We start from the raw sequence: 17,315 nt of genomic DNA on the forward strand, positions 1-17,315 counted from the left end.
TGACTGCAGCCTGCTGCTCCGCATGTGAGGTCATGGCACTCAAATCCTCGGCCCGGTGAGAAGGCTGCTTTCCTGCTGTCCTTCCCTCTACCACCCATCTTGAGGACATAGCCTTTCCTTTTTATCCTTTGATGTGCTGATTATTCCGGTTTTGAGTTGAATGTTAACTAGGTAAGGTTAGCCTCACCTTCTGAACTTCAGGGAACCCAGGTTATGCCAGCTTTCTTCTGGGCTCCCGAAGGCACAAGAATATGGGTCCTGTAGTCCTTCAGCGACGACGCCACTACTGTGCTGTGTGTCTGTGTGTGTGTGTGCGTGCTCATGAGTGCTGGCATATGTGCCATAGCACACATGTGTTGCCCAGCGGACCACAGGAGGCATCATCCCTCCCCTTCCAGTTCGTTTGAGACAGGGTCTCTTGATAGGGGCAGTATGTGCCAGGCTCACTGAGCCACAGGCTTCTGAGGATTCTCCAGACTCCACCTCTGGCCTCACCATAGCAATACCAGGGTTGCAGACACGCGATGCTGAGTCCAGATTTACTCACAGCAAGCACTTTGTACACCAAGCCATCCCCTCAATCCCTTTCCTTCTTTGTTTTCAGAGATCCTTCCTATTCCACATGTTTCTTACACCAGCCAGAGAATATCTCCAGCCCCAAGAACCCACTTCACCCTTTTAGTGGCATTTTCACAAACACAGCCTGGTTTTCCAATTACAACTGAGCCTTTAAGGAAACTTGGCCATAAGGAGTGTCCCCGGCTAAGGTCAGAGGACACAGGGCCATCTGATAGACTTTGTCAAGGAGCGTACCTGCATCCCTGCTATGAGAACTTTTCCCCTGGGGGCACAGGACTAGGCAACATTTATACCCTCCTAATACAATCCCAATGACAAACCCAAGTTCAACTCCACCAAAGTTCAACCTAGGGAACCAGTGAATGTATTGAGCTTTCTTAGAGAGTATGGTGGAGAGGTTGCCAACAGGAGCATGGGTGACCTAAAGCTGGCACCCCGGAATGTCTTTATGCAGCATGGATGATGACTTCCCCATAACTGTATAGATGAAGCCCCCTCCCCTCATCTTCCCAGTTTATGCAACCTAGCCCCTCCCCGAGACCTTGAGGTCACGTGAAATTTGGGCATAATTGTCTACAACTGGTTAGGAGGAGTCACCAAATACTCAGGTGAGAGTTCGATGACTGTCTATGCTTCCTTCTGTGAGGTAATGTCAGTAGTCAACAAATCCAGCTGGGATGACCTTCTGCCAACGCAGCTGGTTTTTATGAAGATGGCTGTTATTTTGCTCAGAGGATTGTGCTGCACACAGTGTGGCTCTAAGACTGGCACCCATGCTTCTGCTCCCTGAGGGCTCTGCATTTGAGATCCTGGGCATTTGCTCCAACTCCAGTGTTTCCCCCTGCCCCGATGACTCTGCAACCAAGACAAATAAATGCATAAGAAGAACTGGGACTTGTTGCTTCCCAGGTGCTCAGGGAAGCTCCCCTTTGATCTACAGCATCGTCTAGCTACAGCAGGAGCCCAGTTATTCGGGATCATGAGAAGAGAGAGGTGCAGGGATTAGCAACAGCGCAGGCTTGTGGGGCCTGGAGCCTATGTGCAGGGCTTTAAGTTATTGGCTGTGCAGTACACAGCCTAAACTACCACTGTGGAGTCCCTTCCACAAGTTCATCTGACAAGTTGTCAGTCTTTCTCTAGGAGGCAGGTTCCTCCTCTGGCTGTCTCCAGGACTTCAACCATTTCTTTTCCCAGTAGGAGACTCCTGTGGAAATTCGAATTTCTTGGGGTCCACTCTTTCCAAAGAGCAGTGCACAAATGTCTCTTGGGAACATATTCACTCCTGTCAGACGGGTCACTTACACAGGTAGGGCTGCCAGGGCCCAGGCTCCTTGGCGGCTGCAGTGATGGGGTGGGGACCAAGCTGCTTGGCTTTACCACTGCTTCGTAAACCCTTAGAACAGCCTCAACCTGCAGGGCCTCACCTTCCTACATCTCACTACGTACCAAAATAAACAGACCCGCAGAGAGACAACTTTGGGGTGGGGGGGGGTGATTCTCCTCTTGTCACTCAGTTCCCCGCCATTTCCAGGCTTCATCTCTCACCGTCTTTGCTCACACAGGCTCCCCCTCCAGCAAGCCTCAGCGCAGCAGCAAAAGCTCCTCTTATGAGTGTGCACAGCCTCTGTCAATCATCCTGCTGGAAGGCACTGGCTGACATTGTGAGATCAGGTGAGTTTCCAATAACTTGATGAAAATGTAGGGGAACATCTCAGAGCTTCTCATTGAACACCCACCCGGTTGCCGTTCTCACAGGCCTCTGTCCAGCCAAGTCCTTCCTGATCCCTGGATGGGGCTTGTTTATTACAGCCTGGCCACGCAGTGTCTCACCTAGTAGAAGAAAACTGAGCATGAGCCAGTGTCACAGATGGGTAGACACTCAGCGGTTGTGTGGCAATTCCCACCCGGGGAAAGCTTTTGAGAAGTGGGTGAGTGTGTTAGCGAGCCTCAGCTGTACTGAGGTCCTGGGGCGAGGAGATTCTTTCCTGCCAACAAGGAGTGCGTGAAGAGCACTAGATTTTAGAGAGCACAAAGGTGACCAGAAGAATGTGCTGCTGCTCGCTTCTGTCCTAGTGGTTGGTGGAGACTGCCCTCCTCTTTCCTCCCTGCAGGCTTCAGCAACTTGTGTATGACAGTGTTTATGAGGTGTGGTGTGTGTGTGTGTGTGTGTGTGTGTGTGTGTGTGTGTGTGTGGTTTCCAAGAGTGAGGGACACTCTAGGAAAAGGATGACAACCAGATGCATAGGTCTCTCTAGAGGTTAAGCCAGCCTCTGGTAAGCAGTGACCCTATTACCATGAGCTCCTTCAGTTCCCCAGGGTCACCTGCTCCTCTTCAAGTTTCCCCTCTGACATCATCACCCCTGGGACACTTGCTCACCTCAACCATCATAGTCCAAGGCTGCAGTCTGGGCTTGCCTATGTACCTCCAGTTTGGATTTCTGTCTGTCCTCCCAAAGCTACATGATAAAGGTTTGGTCCTGAGGGTCATACTCCACAGGAGCCTTCTGGAGATGGGAGGTGTGCCTGTGGAGATGGGTGCACACTCCGAATCTCTTCTTTCTCATTTTTGTTCAGGCCAGAGGTGATTTGCTGTTCCATCACACGGGCCGAATCCCATGATGTCCTGTCCTCCTAGTCCCAAAGCAATAGCCTGTCATCCTGGGCTTGAATTTCCAAACTGTGAACCAAAATAAACATTTTTGCTGGTTTACTTTTTTTTGTTTCATTTTATTTTCATTTTGGAGACAAGTTCTTATGTAGCCTAGGCTGGCTTCAAACTTTCTAAGCAGCTGCGAATTTCTGATTGCCCTCTTGCCACCTGCTAAATGCTAGGATTATAGACATATAACACTACACCCAGTTTGTATGATGCTGGGAGTTGAAGTAGGACTCATGAACACTCCCAAGTGACTACCAAATGGACTACATGCCCAGGACAACCAGCTTCCCTGTATAAGTTAATTACCTCCTGCGGTTTTGTACTGGCCTCTGGGCCTTCTGTCTCTGTCCTTTATTCTCCCTGATGATAAATTTCCTTCAGCAAACTGTCCTTTCCCTTACTGACTGCATCACTGTGTTGATTCAAAATCGCCCCAGAAGACTTCAAGGTGTGTCCTCTCTCCACCCTGTCCCCCACAGGCATGACTTGGACACAGTGTCCAGCTTGCACAGGTTGGAAGTTGCTGAGAGCAACTCCACTTTCTGGTGGGACCCTGTCCGGGACCCTGCAAGCGTCACAGCCAGCAGGGAAAGATCTGTGCGAGGTGAAGAGTGAGAGTCAGCACCAATTTTGCAGGCACTGGGCCCAAACTGCCGGAGTCTGACCTCCAGAGCTTATTTCTTCTTTACATTTAAACACAGTAAAACTCCAGGAAAAGCTTTCCAAGTGACAGTTATCACAACAAAGCTTTAGGCATAATGACATAGAACCCCCTAGCAAAGCAGCAAAGCACCTGTGACCTTCACAATAAGAATGAGTTCTATTGGCTGATAAATAAGTTCAGGCCAAGGGTCTAAAGAGGAAGGATCTGTAATAAGCATAAGGAGAGATTCTGTTGGTGGAGGATGCAAAGTACATGGAACCTCTTTAATAAGGACAGGTTCTATTCACTGAGAGACACAGCTCAGAATTAGGGTCTAAACAATGCCCAGGATTTGGGGGGATTCAGGAAGACTTGCTTGTAAGTTCTGGTCATCCAGCTTCTGGGTGACCAGATGTCAGTTTTTTCTTCCTTTGAAGAAAATAGACCTGTGTGTTAACAAGTCTGGTTCCTCCAGTGCTAACCTTGAGCTGTGCCTCCTACAGGATCCTGAGCAAAGGGCTGTGAGCTGTGCTGCAGGGGTCAAAAGAAGAGGTCATAAGAACAGAGGTGTGTGTGTGTGTGTGTGTGTGTCTGCATTCAAGTTCAGAGCTGGCTCAAGTCTTCAAAGTGAGAGACTAGATGTGGAACTCAGGGGCATGATGGGAAGGCCACCCCTCCCCCCAAACCACACAGCATGTGTTCACCACTTGCTTAGCAACAACCTTGGAGATTCAAACTCATTTCTTTTTTTGGTGAAACATGACAATTTAAACATACATTATTTGAAAAAGGAGCATGTGCAAAAATTAGATAAGGACCTAGAATAGAAAGAGATGGAATGCTGTAATTTTTTTCTCTTCCAGGAATCCCTTTTTACATTATAAAAGATCATGGATACATAACAATTTAATTACATATTTGTTATCATAAAGTAGTGCCCATGACTGCTAAACAGGCAGAGTTTAATTGGGTAGAGAGGCTCCAGTAGCTCCTGCTGCTGGCACACGATATGCATGCCCTGCAGCCTGTCAAGCCCTGGCTAGGACCTGCTCCTCTGAATGCTCCTGGAGATGCTTTCAGGCCTCCTCGCGCCTTTGTAGGTTTTTCTCAATTCCTTTTCCTCCCTGAGAAGGTGGGAAGGAGAAGAGGAGAAAGAAGTGCTGTCCTTTTTGCCTCATCATCCTTGCTTATAAATGTGGGGCAGCAATTATGAACCCCAATTGCTCATCTCTAAGATGCAGCATTCAATGCTCTCTCTAAGAGGTATTTTTAGGAATAAGTGACTCATCATAACAGTTCTTCCTTCCTTCTTCCATGTACACATTGCCATATTGAGTTGGTCATCTGTCTGACTGTCCCATGCCTATTATTTGGGAACTTTGGTACCAGGGGTTAAGTTGACCATGGGAGGTCAGGTCCCTCTGGACAAGGACCCTTCTGCCTCTTTTTTCTTGGGGTGTCCCCACTGTATTTGAAAGCCTGGATCAGGTCATGCCATCCAATCAGCTTCAGTTGGCCAGGGCTCATCAGGCTTTAGCTCATTGTACCTTGTCTCTGTCCCCACCTCTTACACACACAGCCTCACCAATCACATAGCTTGGAGAAGCATCAGTTTTCACTTATGTGATGACCTGAAATGATGGCTCCTTTTCATTGTCAAGCTGACAGCATTTAGAACCACCATAGACTTAAGCCTCTGGGAGTTTCTGGATTAGAATAATGTAATTATGGGTGAGAAGACCCCAGACCTAAATGAGAGCAGTCCCATTCCGTGGAATGGGGTCCTGGACTGAATAAAAGGAGAAAGTGAGCTGAGAACCAGTGTTCACCCCCCCTCTGTCTTTGTCTCTGTCTCTGTCGTTCACCCCCTGTCTCTGTCTCTCTCTGTCTCTGTTTCTCTCTGTCTGTGTTTCTCTCTCTCTGTCTCTCTGTCTCTGTCTCTGTCTCTGTCTCTCTCTGTTGGCTGTAAATGGAATGTAACCTGTGGCTTCAGGTCTCTGCCTCCAGGCCCCCACCCTTGCTGTGAAGGACTACACTACACCTTCAGTATGTGGGCCATCATAAGTCTTTCCTTCCATAGGTTCCTTTTTTAAGGGTTTTTGTCACCACAACAAGGCAAATCACTGAGATAGTTTGCAGAGCTGGTCCTACAGTGGTGGCCATTCTCTCACCAGGGTGAATGTGAACCTATCGCTTGAGAGTCTGATAGCCCAGCTACTCCCAGGATGGTCCTGGCTAGATATCCAGTTAGTGGGATAAAGGTGACTGGCAATTTCTTTGTTAGACAGGTTTCTGTCATTGTAACACAATACTGGAGTCAATCAAATTAGAAAGAGGAAGGGTTATTGGCTCACAGCTTCAGCCTTTGGCTACTTGGCTCTGTGGATGTGAGGTGTATGGCAAGATAATGTCAAGAAGGGGAGCATGTAATTAAATGAAACTCCTCATCCTCATGTCCTGATGGTCAGAAAGCAAAATTAAAAAAAAAAAAAAAAGGGAAGGAAGGATCATGGTCCTAGTATTTCTCTGCAGAGATATACACTTTATGACCTAAGTTCCTCCTACTAGGCTCCACCCTCTAACAGGCCTATCACATCCTGATATCACCACAGGCTGGTGACCAAGCCTTTAACACATGGGCCTGCTGGGGGACTTTTCAGATCTAAATTCTCCCTCCCTCACTCATCAATCCATTCATTTATCTGGCACATGCTAAATATTGATAGAGCTTTCATATCAGCCTTGAGAGGTGAGCAATAGTTTGAGAATTCTGGTCTAGTCTCATCACTCTTCCTTCTGACCATCACCCACTGGTGTGGCACTCATGTGGGGTCACCTTAGCTGTCTACAATTCAGGCAGGCTGTGGTTATGCACCCCAGGTGAACCCTGAAAGCTTGCTGTGACTCTTTATTTCTAAGTGGCCAAATGATGGATGCTTTCCAGTAGTTGAACCGGTGGTTTCTTTCTCCTCGTGTTTTACATTTGACAATTTACCTTCCAGAAAATAATTCTTTCATATTTTTCTTGAGAAGCTTGAAGTTCTGTTTTTCCCATTGTACTGGCTAGTTTTATAGCTCCAGCTCTAGGGCATTGTCTTAATTGGTGGTTGATGGGGAAGACCCAGTCCATTGTGAGTGCTGCCATCCCTGGGCTGGTGGTCCCAGGTTTCATAAGAACATAGGGGGAGCAAGCCAGTAAGCAGCACCCCTTCATGGCCTCTGCATCAGCTCCTGCCTCCAGGTTCCTGCCCTGTGTGAGTTCCTGTCCTGACTTCCTTCAGTGATGAACAGTGATACGGAAGTGTAAGCCAAATAAACCATTTCTTCCTAACTTGACTTTTGGTCATTGTGTTTTGTCATAGCAATAGTGACCCTAACTAAGACACTCATATAAATTCAGTGCTTCCCAAGTATCCACCCATCTAGGATTTATGACAGTACTAAATCTTCCATGAGGCTTTTATGAATACACAGATCTAATTTTGGTCTTTCTCTTTTGTTTCATTCTTTCTTGCTCTTGAAATCATAAATTGTTTTGATTATTACTGCTGTATAATAAATCTCAAATTTAATATCAAGTATCACTTTTCTATTCTTTTGCAAAAATGGTCTGTTATTATTAGGTCTTTACATTTTCTTAGAAATATTAGAATAGTGTGGGGAAATTTTAGAAAAACATGTTGGGCTTTAAATGATATTTAAAATGAATGTTTAGACTTGTTTTAGGAGAACTGGTGTTCTAAAGTACTGAGTCTGAGGTTTTATATGGTGCTTTCCCCCCCCACATTCGGCAAAGTTTGCTTGCTAAGTTTATCTTTTGTGCTTAGAGGTCTTGCCTGTATTTAATTTGGATTTGTTTTTATGATTTATTTGTTGTTATAAATGGAATCTTCCATTTTGTTGCCCATTCTAATTTGTTGTTGCTAATAAATAAAGACATTAATTTTGTGTGTAATTTTTATCTAGTAATTTTCTCCAATTAGCTATAATTGTACATATAAACATCCTGAATTTTCTAAGCGAGCAACCACAGTGTCTTATTGTTGTCATAATTGACTCACTGTGGCTCCTGGGACTTCCAAATTAAAGAGAATGCTTTTAAGTCACTGTTAGTTAAAGTGTCTTTGATAGAAATTCTTTATCAATTTAAAAGTTTTCTATTTTCAACTGCAGTCATGGGGTTTGGTTTTCATTTGCTTGATTTGTATTGTGGTACTGGGGATTGAACCCAGGGCAAACACCCCACCACTGAGCTACATCCAATCACATTTTGTACCTAATGAAAAGACTATTGGTAAGTTTCCTAGGATCACCTTGGACTCACTTAAGAAGTGCAACCTGTACTTAAATTTATGATCCTCCTGCCTCATCCCCTCAAGTTTCTGGGATCACAGGCCAGTGCCACCAGTGGTGTTGGTTGTTTGACACAGTGTCTCAATCTGGCCTCAAGCTCCTCACCTTTCTGCTCTGTCTCCTCAGGTGCTGTGATCTGAGGTGGGGGTCCCCATGCCAGTTCACAGCTGTATATTTGTATGCCAACACCAATGGGAATGACTGTATGTTCCACCCTGCTTTACAAGTTTATCAAATTAAGTTACCAGCTCTGCTGTTCTGGGGGAAGGATTCTTTGGGTTTTCTGTATTTTATATGCCAAAAGAGACAGTTTCACAGTTGTTCTACTTACAGTTTGAACATCTTATTGTAGTTCCTTGGTCTTCAATTTATTTATTGTCTTCCAGCCTTATTCTTGCAGTATTTTCTTCAGAGAAGTTCCTCTCTTTTTTAATATGGATGTCTTCATGGTGCACACATGTATGGATGCAAGTGTGTGAGGGTATGTGTGTGTAGGCCCCAGGTTGGTATTAGTGTCTTCCTTTTCAATTTATTTTTCATTTTATTATTTAGTGTTTATGGATTTTTGCCTGCATGTTGTGCACCTTGTGAATGCAGTGTCCTCAGAGGCCAGAAGAAGATGTCAGATCCTTCAGGGCTGGAATTACAGACAGTTGTGAGCTGTCATACGGGTGCTGGAGATTGAACTCAGGTCCTTTGGAAGAGCAGCCAGTGCTTGTAACTGCTGAGCCATCTCTCCAGGACATACCAGTGTCTTCCGTGATCATTCTCTACTTTGTATATCAGGAAAGAGTCTCTCATTGAGCCTGAAGCTTACTGACTTGGCTAGACTAGCTAATGCAATTGTCCCATGTCTACCCACTGTGTGCTGGGATAACAAGCAGGCATCATACCCACCTTGCTTTTATGTGGCTTCAGAGGATCCAAACTGCAGTCCCCATGCTTGATGGTAAATGCTTGAGGCACCAGACAGTATCCTTAGTCCTAGAAGTCCCTTTCCAAGGTGGAAAAATTTTCATCTATTCCTATTATTGTGCTGTTTATTTTTCTTTTTTAAACAGAAGTTGATCTTATCGAATGATGTATGGTGTATGGAGATGCTCATGGGTTTTATACTTTTGAGTCTATCATTGTGGTGTATAACATTGACTCTAAATGGCAAATCCATCGTGTTTGGGGTGATAAATCCCAACCAGTCAGTTGGTAGTATCATTCTGAGAGTTTTAATGCTACATGTAGGGGGGGGGGGCGGATATCAGAATTCTAGTTGTTTTTTGCTGTTAGAATGCTAAGTAAACTCACAGAATGCATTGAGATGTCAGTGAGGTGGTTCCACAAGGAAAGTTGCTTGAGGCCAAGTCTGAAGACCTGAATCTGATCACTAGGCCCACCTGGGGAAAGGAGAGAACCAACTTCTGCAAGTTGTTCTTTGACATGCCATGTCATGCTCGCTCTCTCTCTCTCTCTCTCTCTCTGTTTCTGTCTCTGTCTCTATGTCTCTCTCTTTTTTTTCTCTCTCTCTCTCACACACACATACATTTGCACATGCGCACACACACTAAATAATTTAATTAATGCAAAAGGCTATACATTAATCAACGAGAAGAGGCTCTATTTCCATCTCTATTTTGGAGGAATTTGGGAAGGATTAGTACTAATTCTTCTGTAAACATTTGGTGAACTTGTGACACTAAGTGCATGAAAACTGGGTGTTCCTTTGTAAAACTGAACACAACAGAATGAAACACCAGTTTGTTGTAGCTCTACCTGGATTTTCAGTATCCTTGAATCAGTTTGGTGTCTATGGTTCCTTCTATCTTGACAGTTCAGCGGCTTGTTGTTACCTCTGTCTCTTGTTTCTGTCATCCTGGCAGTGATGTCGCCTCCTTTGTCCCTGATTTCAGTAATTGTACCCCTTCACACACACACACACACACACACACACACACACACACACACACACACACACACACACACTTCCTTTTGTCCAGCCTAGTTAAAGCTTTGTCAGCATGTTGATTTTGTCAAAGACCCACTCTGTGGTCTAGCCACCCTTATTATTTTCTAATTCTATTTTGTTTCTTTGGTTTTTACTCTACTATTATTATTTTATTCTTTTACCAGTCTTTGGTTATTTTGCTCTTCGGTTTTGGTTTCTTAATGTAGAAGTCAGTTGTTGACTGAGAAGCTTTCGTTTCTTCATTTCTGAGGGATGTTTTCTAAAATGTTGTCTCTCATTACAGTGTGTGTGAGTGTGTGTCTGTGCATGTGTGTGCACGCTTAAGCAAGGGATTGAATGTATGTGAATATGTGGGTGCCATTGGATAATGTTTGGGAAATGATTCTCTCCTTCTACTTTATTTTTTCGGTTTTTCAAGACAGAGTTTCTCTGTGTAGTTTTGGTGCCTGTCCTGTCTTTCTATTTTTATGTGGGTTCAAAGGATGGAACTCTGGTTATCAGGCTTACTGACAAGATATACCATTTTATGAACCCTCTGAAAGATATTTTTATTTATTATTAGCATGCATGTGCATGCTGTGTATAGTAGGTATGAGGTTATTATGGCATGTATGTAGAGGTCAGAACAACTTGCAGGCGTTGATACTCTGTCTACCATGTGAATCCCTGGGATCAAATTTGACTTCAGGTGCCCTTATCTACTGGCCCATCTCACTGGCCTTCTGCAGGACACACATAAGGCCACTGTATTTGTCAGGGTTCTCTAGGGGAATTCAGAGAATGGAACCAATAGGATGAATATACACACACATACACATATGCATGCATATATGCATATATATTCATATGTATTCAGCATTCTTAATGTTCTATTGTTGTGAAGAGACACCATGACCATGTGAACTCTTATGAAAGAAAGCGTTTAATGGACTTGCTTACAGTTTCAGGGGCTTTTTCCGTTATCATGATGGGGAGCATAAAGGCACACAGACAAACATGGTGCTGGAGAAGTAGCCGGAACTTCTACATCCAGATCCACAGGCAGCAGGAAGAGAGAGACACTGGGCCTGACTTGGGCTTTTGAAACCTCAAAGACCACCCCAAGTGACATACTTCCTCCAATAAGATCACACTTATTTCAACAAGGCCACACCTCCTAACCCTTTTTAAGAATGCTGTTCCCTAATAACGAAGCATTCAGATGTATGAGACTATGGGGGCTATTTTCATTCAAACCCTGCTATATAGGGGATTTATTAAATCAGCTATATTATAATAGTAACCATAGTTGTCTCACACTGAAAGATTGAGAACCTGGTGGTTGTTCAGTCCTAGAGGCTGGGTGCTTCAGTAGTCAGGGTAGTTCCACAATGGCTGTTTCACAATGGAGAGCCCAAAAACTTCTTATTTGCTTGGTCCATAAGGCTAGGTGCCCCAGGACTCCCAACTGGTGCTGAAAACCTGGAGGATTTCTAGAGAGATATTGGTCTTTCATCAACAAAGGAAGCCTGGAAAGCTGATTCTGATGTCAGCAAAGAAATCAGCAGCAGCAGCAGAAGCAGGTAAGTCAAATTGGTAGCCAGAGGAAGGCCAAGCAGGCAAAAGCTGAATCTTCTTCCTGCCAGTCCTCTTTGTCATATCCTTTTGGGTCTAGCCTGCTACCAGCAGGTGCTGCTCAAACTGGGGGAGAGTCTTCCCACATGAACTAAGCAATCAGTACAGTTCCTCTGGGAGGGCTCTCTTGGGGACCTTTGTTTACACTGCATGAAGATGTGTCTATGTTTTGCCTCACCTGCCTAAGGCACCTGATTGGTTTAATAAAGAACAGAATGGCCAATAGCTAGGCAAGAGAGAGTAAGTGGGACTTCCGGGCAGAGAGAGGAACTCAGGGTTAGAATCTAGGTGCACACGATTAAGCCAGTGAGACATGGAGGGAGTCAGACATACATTATGGGGGATAGGTAACAAGCCATGTGGCAGAATATAGATCAATAGAAACAGGTTAATTTGAGTTATAAGAGCTAGTTGTGAATAAGCTTAAACTAAAAGCCAAACTTTCATAATTAATGTCATTATTTGAGGCTGGCAGTCCCAAAGAAAATCAGACAAGAAAGTACAACTACACTCCCTTCTAGGGTGATTCTAATTTGTGGTAGATTGACATGAAACTCAAGCACCACAGCTACAGACTACCCCAGAACACAGCTCTTTGTCATGAGTATTTGGCAAGTGTTCTTCCACTTCCTTCTGGTCTCCATGGCTTCCAATAAGGGATCCTCTGTCATCATATGTTCATGTTCTCATAATTCATTACGGTCCTTGTGTGTGTCTGCGCTCATGATTCTATTCTTTAGTGTTCAGAAGTTTAATGTGTGGGTCTTGATTTGTGCATCCAATTTGGAATTTCCCAAGGATGGCTATGAGGAAGGTTTCCATATAGGAAAGGGCACCTATGGTTTGGAAGTCCCACTGGTACCAAAGGAAGGTTTGCCCAAATGTGATTCAGAAGGGGGGCGAGGGTTGACCTAAAAATGTTAGTAACAAGACATTGGGAAATGGAGTTAGAGTCTTCATTTCATTGCAGGTGTGTTTTATGACTTTGAACATGGTCTACCTTGAGACGTGAGCTTTGGAAGAGTGAAAGTTGGTGTCAGAATAGTCTGAGTTTTTATTTGTTTGCTATTTTGAGATGAAGTCTCTCACAGCCCAGATTGGCCTCAAACTGGATAAGGCCAAGTGTGACTCTAAGCTTCTAAATCTCCTGTCTCCACCTTCAAGGTGGCTGGGATTCCATGCTTGTGGTTCGCCACCTTGATTCTGAAAGCCCTGGACATCAAACTCAGAGCCTCTGGCATGCTGCATTAATTTTTTTCTTTTTACAAATATTATTGAATGTCTTTCTCTATTCTACTGCCTTTAACCTTATGGTCATTATATTTAAAGTGTATTTCTTACAGATAACTGTGTTAGTTAGATTTTTGTCAACTTAACACAAGCTGGCACTACCTAGGAAGAGGGAACCTCAATAGAGAAATTGCTTCCATCAGATTGCCCATAAGAATGCATTTGTTTGGTTAATGATTGATGTGGGAGGGCCCAGCCCTCTGTAAGCAGTGAGACCCTTGAGCAGGCGGTTGTGGGTTGAACAAAGCAGGTTGAGGAAGCCTTGGGGAGGAACCTAGTAAGCAGCGCTCTTCCGTGGTACCCACTTGAGTTCCCTCAATGATAGACTATAGGTCAGATAAACTTTCCTCCCCAAGTTGATCTGGTCAGTGTTTTATCCCAGTGACAGAAAGGAAATGAGGATGATATATCAATTGATGAATTTTTTTTCTGATAGTGTCTATCAATTTGTGTATTTACATCATTCATAGTTAAATTACCTATTAATACATTTGCATTAATACATCCCATTTATAACTATTTTTCTATTGATTGTAATTTTCCTACCTTTACTTTCCCCTTAGTTTTAAGTGTTCTATAATTTTATTTTCCCCACATATATCACTTATAACCCTTTGAAATTGTAGTGTTGAAGTGGTTGCCTTAGAATCTACAACACAGTTGTTTTATGAGTAATTTATCAACGATGAGGTTATTCCTAAATGTCTTCTGGTGTCCCTTACAGCCCTGTTCTCACTCATTGTATTTTTCCATATGCAAAGATATAGGTTGAATGTTGTTTCCCCCCAAATGATATATGATTCTTAACTCTCACTGCCTCTTAATAGAATCTTATTTAGAAGTGGGGTAGTTATGCTTCCAGGGCTTTTTAGGAAACTCCTAACTGATTTTCACAATGACTGTTGTACTAGCTTGCTTTCTGCCATGATAGACACCATGACCAAATCCTTTCCCACTTCCTCTGCAGCATCTGTTGTCAGATTTCTTTATGATTGCCATTCTGACCAAGGCAAGGTGAAAGCTCAAACTAGTTACAAATTATATTTTCCTGGTGACTAAGGATGCTGAATACTTACAAAAACTACTTACTGGCCACTTGTGCTTATCTGTTTAGAACTGCCCATTAGTTTCATTAAGCTGTTTGTGAATTGGTAGTTTGGGAGGCTTTTTCTGCTCAAAATTTACAGTTCTTTGTGAGTTTCTGATATTACTCCTCTGTCTCAGATAGAGCTAGTAAGGATTTTCTCCCATTCAGTGGGTTGTGTGTTGCATCATGTGTTGCTGGGGTAAGGAAAATGAATATATATACAAAATATAACATATTTTGTTTCAAAAGGCTGTGGTGACGTCAAATACCTTGTATGGTAATTTAATTTTTTTAAAAGAAAAGGATGTGTTTTTTTTTTGTTTTGTTTTGTTTTGTTTTGTTTTTTTAGACAAGGCATATAGAAGAGAACTGGGCCTCTAACATGTCAGGACTGATACCCCCATAAGAATAAGACAGTGTGAATACAGAGATACACAGGAACTGGCTGATGGTAGGGATGGCCAAAAGATGGTGAGTGGTGAGGAAGACTGGCAGGTGATATTTTATTTGGGCTGAAATGTGGTGATATTTTATTTGTGCTTTAATAAATAAAGTTGGCCTGGAGACTAGCAGAAATAGCAAGCCATTTTAAATAAACAAAGAAGTCAGGCAGTGGTAGCACATGCAATCCTATCACATAGCAGGCAGGATCTCTGTGAGTTCAAGGCCACACTAGAGAACAGAGCCAAGCATAGTGACACATGCCTTTAATCCCAGTACCAACCATAGAGTTCTGGAGGCCTACACAGACAGGAAGTGACAGAGTTGGCCAGGAAGAGGAAGTGATGTAGGTAGATACAGAGCAAATCAGATGGCATAACAGCAAGGCATATAAGCCTGGGTAGACAGGAAGTCGCTCTTTTTGGAAGATGCAGAGTTGGTGAGGTGAGGTTATGCTGTGGGATGGTCTGCATGTCAAATGTGTTGCTCTGATTGGTCAATAAATAAAACACTGATTGTCCAGTGGCCAGGCAGGAAGTATAGGCAGGACTAACAGAGAGGAGAATTGAGAGAACAGGAAGGTGGAGGGAGTCACTGACAGACATCACCATGACAAGCAGCATGTGAAGATGCTGGTAAGGCACGAGCCACATGGCAAGGTATAGATTTATGGAAATGGATTAATTTAAGCTCTAAGAACTAAATAGATAGAAGCCTGAGCCATTAGTCCAAACAGTTTAAATAATATAAGTGTCTGTGTGTTTATTTTATAAGTGGGCTCTGGGACTGGCGAGACTTGGCAAGAGCTGGAGAGAATTCTCCAGCTACAAGGTTAGCTGGTGGTTTGTCCTATTCCTCTGATCTTTCTCTCAGGCTTTAACCCAAATTTCTGGCTCCATGTTTCTTATTTATTAAGACCATTTAGAAATTTATCTACAGGATATCCATAACTATTATACCCAACCATCGTCAGGGTCAATGGGAGTAGGAGTAGGAATCCAGAAAAACAAGCTATTTTTAGTCTTAGAATGCTGGCTATGAGGGTACCAGAAACTGCTGGAATTTTTCAAAATGATGCGGCTATGGCAGCATTGTTGACTTTTATTTTTGTTTTATAGCTTAATGGTGTGTGTGTGGGTGGGGTGGGGGTGGTGCAGTGTGTGCATTATTCTTGTCATCTTTTTTTCTGCTGGATGAGGTCAGAGTCCTTATTGTGGGCATCTTGGGACAGTTGCTGGTATTAGAAATTTTGAACGAGGAGGATGTTGTGAGGGAGTTGTCCTTCCTCTGTGCCCACTGAGCCTGCTAATATCTGTCTAGGGATCTAGCATTCTCCCCATAAGAGCTGAGACTCTACAATCATTTAGGAGTTGGATGTAGAGTCTGGTCAACTGCCTCTGGCTGACATTGGCAGTGTAGAGGGATTTAGGGTTCCACTCCTGTGGACTTTCAGACATTGGACAGTAATCAAGAGGATGCTCTGTGTTGACTCCCTCTTGTAGAGTGGTCATTGGCTAGAGTCCAACCTGTGGATTGAATAAGAGGACAGGCGATTTATAAGAGCTAGTCTCATGATTACCTAGGACCTACTTGGCTTTGAAGGTCAAGGGGTGAAATATTGCCCCTTTAATCCCTCTGTCCTCATTAGTATAGGCCTCCATGTATGATTACTGAACACCCATAAGGCCAATTACACCAGTCTGATAGTTTAACTACTGTGTGATATTTAGATAAAGCTTGAACATAAATCAAACACTAAGTAGACAAATATTTTGTTCTTTTAAGTTAGTACTTGTGTTAACAAGAGCAGATCAAAAGCTTAAGATAACTATTAATTTAGAGGCTTGATTCATGTCATATCTCTATCATCACTAAGTCTCATCTAATTTATGTAGACCTCTCACAATTTCCCTAGCTTTCTAGCTCTCCTTCCTATTCTGGAAAAACATCCAGCCATCTTAAGACAAAGTCCTAAAATGTTTTATCTTTATTTATTTTATTATGTGTGTGAGTGTTATATGCATGTATGCAGGTACACCATGTTCATGTCTAATACTTTCACATGTTAAAGAAGGCATAATACCCTGGGGCTGGAGTTACCAATAGTTGTGAGACACCATAAAAGTGCTGGGAATAGAACCCAGGTCCTCCGGAAAAGCAACAAGTGCTCTTAACTGCTGAGCCAAATCTCCATCCAAGCATAAAGTCTGATCATAGAAATCCTTTACTAAAAACACCTTTGTCCTTTAAAAAATTATATTTTTATAAAAATAAAATTGCATTACTGCCCTCCTCCATTTTCCTCCCTCTGGCCCCTCCCATGTACCCTCATTGCTCCCTCTCAAATTCAGGGCCTCTTTAATTATTTTTATTACACACACACACACACACACACACACACACACACACACACACACACGCAACATGCGCAGTCTATATCGTGGTACTTGTGTGTATATGAAATTAGGACTGACAACTTGGTGTTGGGTAACAGATTAGGGACTTATCACTAAGAATTACTGTGTCTCCTATTCTCAGCATTCCTTAGCTGCCTGCAGTTCTTTGTCTAAAGTTCAGGACCCAGGAGATACTCCCTTCTGTTGTTGTTTGTTTTATTACTCTTTGTCTCTTTGGAGGCCTGCCACCCAGCTCCCAAATAAGATAGTCATGGAGGCTTATTCTTACTTAT

At 43.4% G+C, this 17,315-nt stretch overlaps 1 long non-coding RNA gene across 1 annotated transcript in view; it reads left to right on the forward strand.

Annotated features, from left to right (window-relative positions):
• The window catches only part of LOC121824745 (uncharacterized), a 47,895-nt gene that overhangs the window by 7,767 nt on the left and 22,813 nt on the right, over nt 1–17,315 (forward strand). Inside the window, exon 2 of the long non-coding RNA XR_013046803.1 lies at nt 2,142–2,250. This is a non-coding gene — a long non-coding RNA (uncharacterized LOC121824745). The remainder of the gene's footprint in view (nt 1–2,141; nt 2,251–17,315) is intronic.

This window comes from Peromyscus maniculatus, chromosome 21 (assembly GCF_049852395.1).
Source record: "Peromyscus maniculatus bairdii isolate BWxNUB_F1_BW_parent chromosome 21, HU_Pman_BW_mat_3.1, whole genome shotgun sequence".
NCBI classification, from domain to species: Eukaryota; Metazoa; Chordata; class Mammalia; order Rodentia; family Cricetidae; genus Peromyscus; species Peromyscus maniculatus.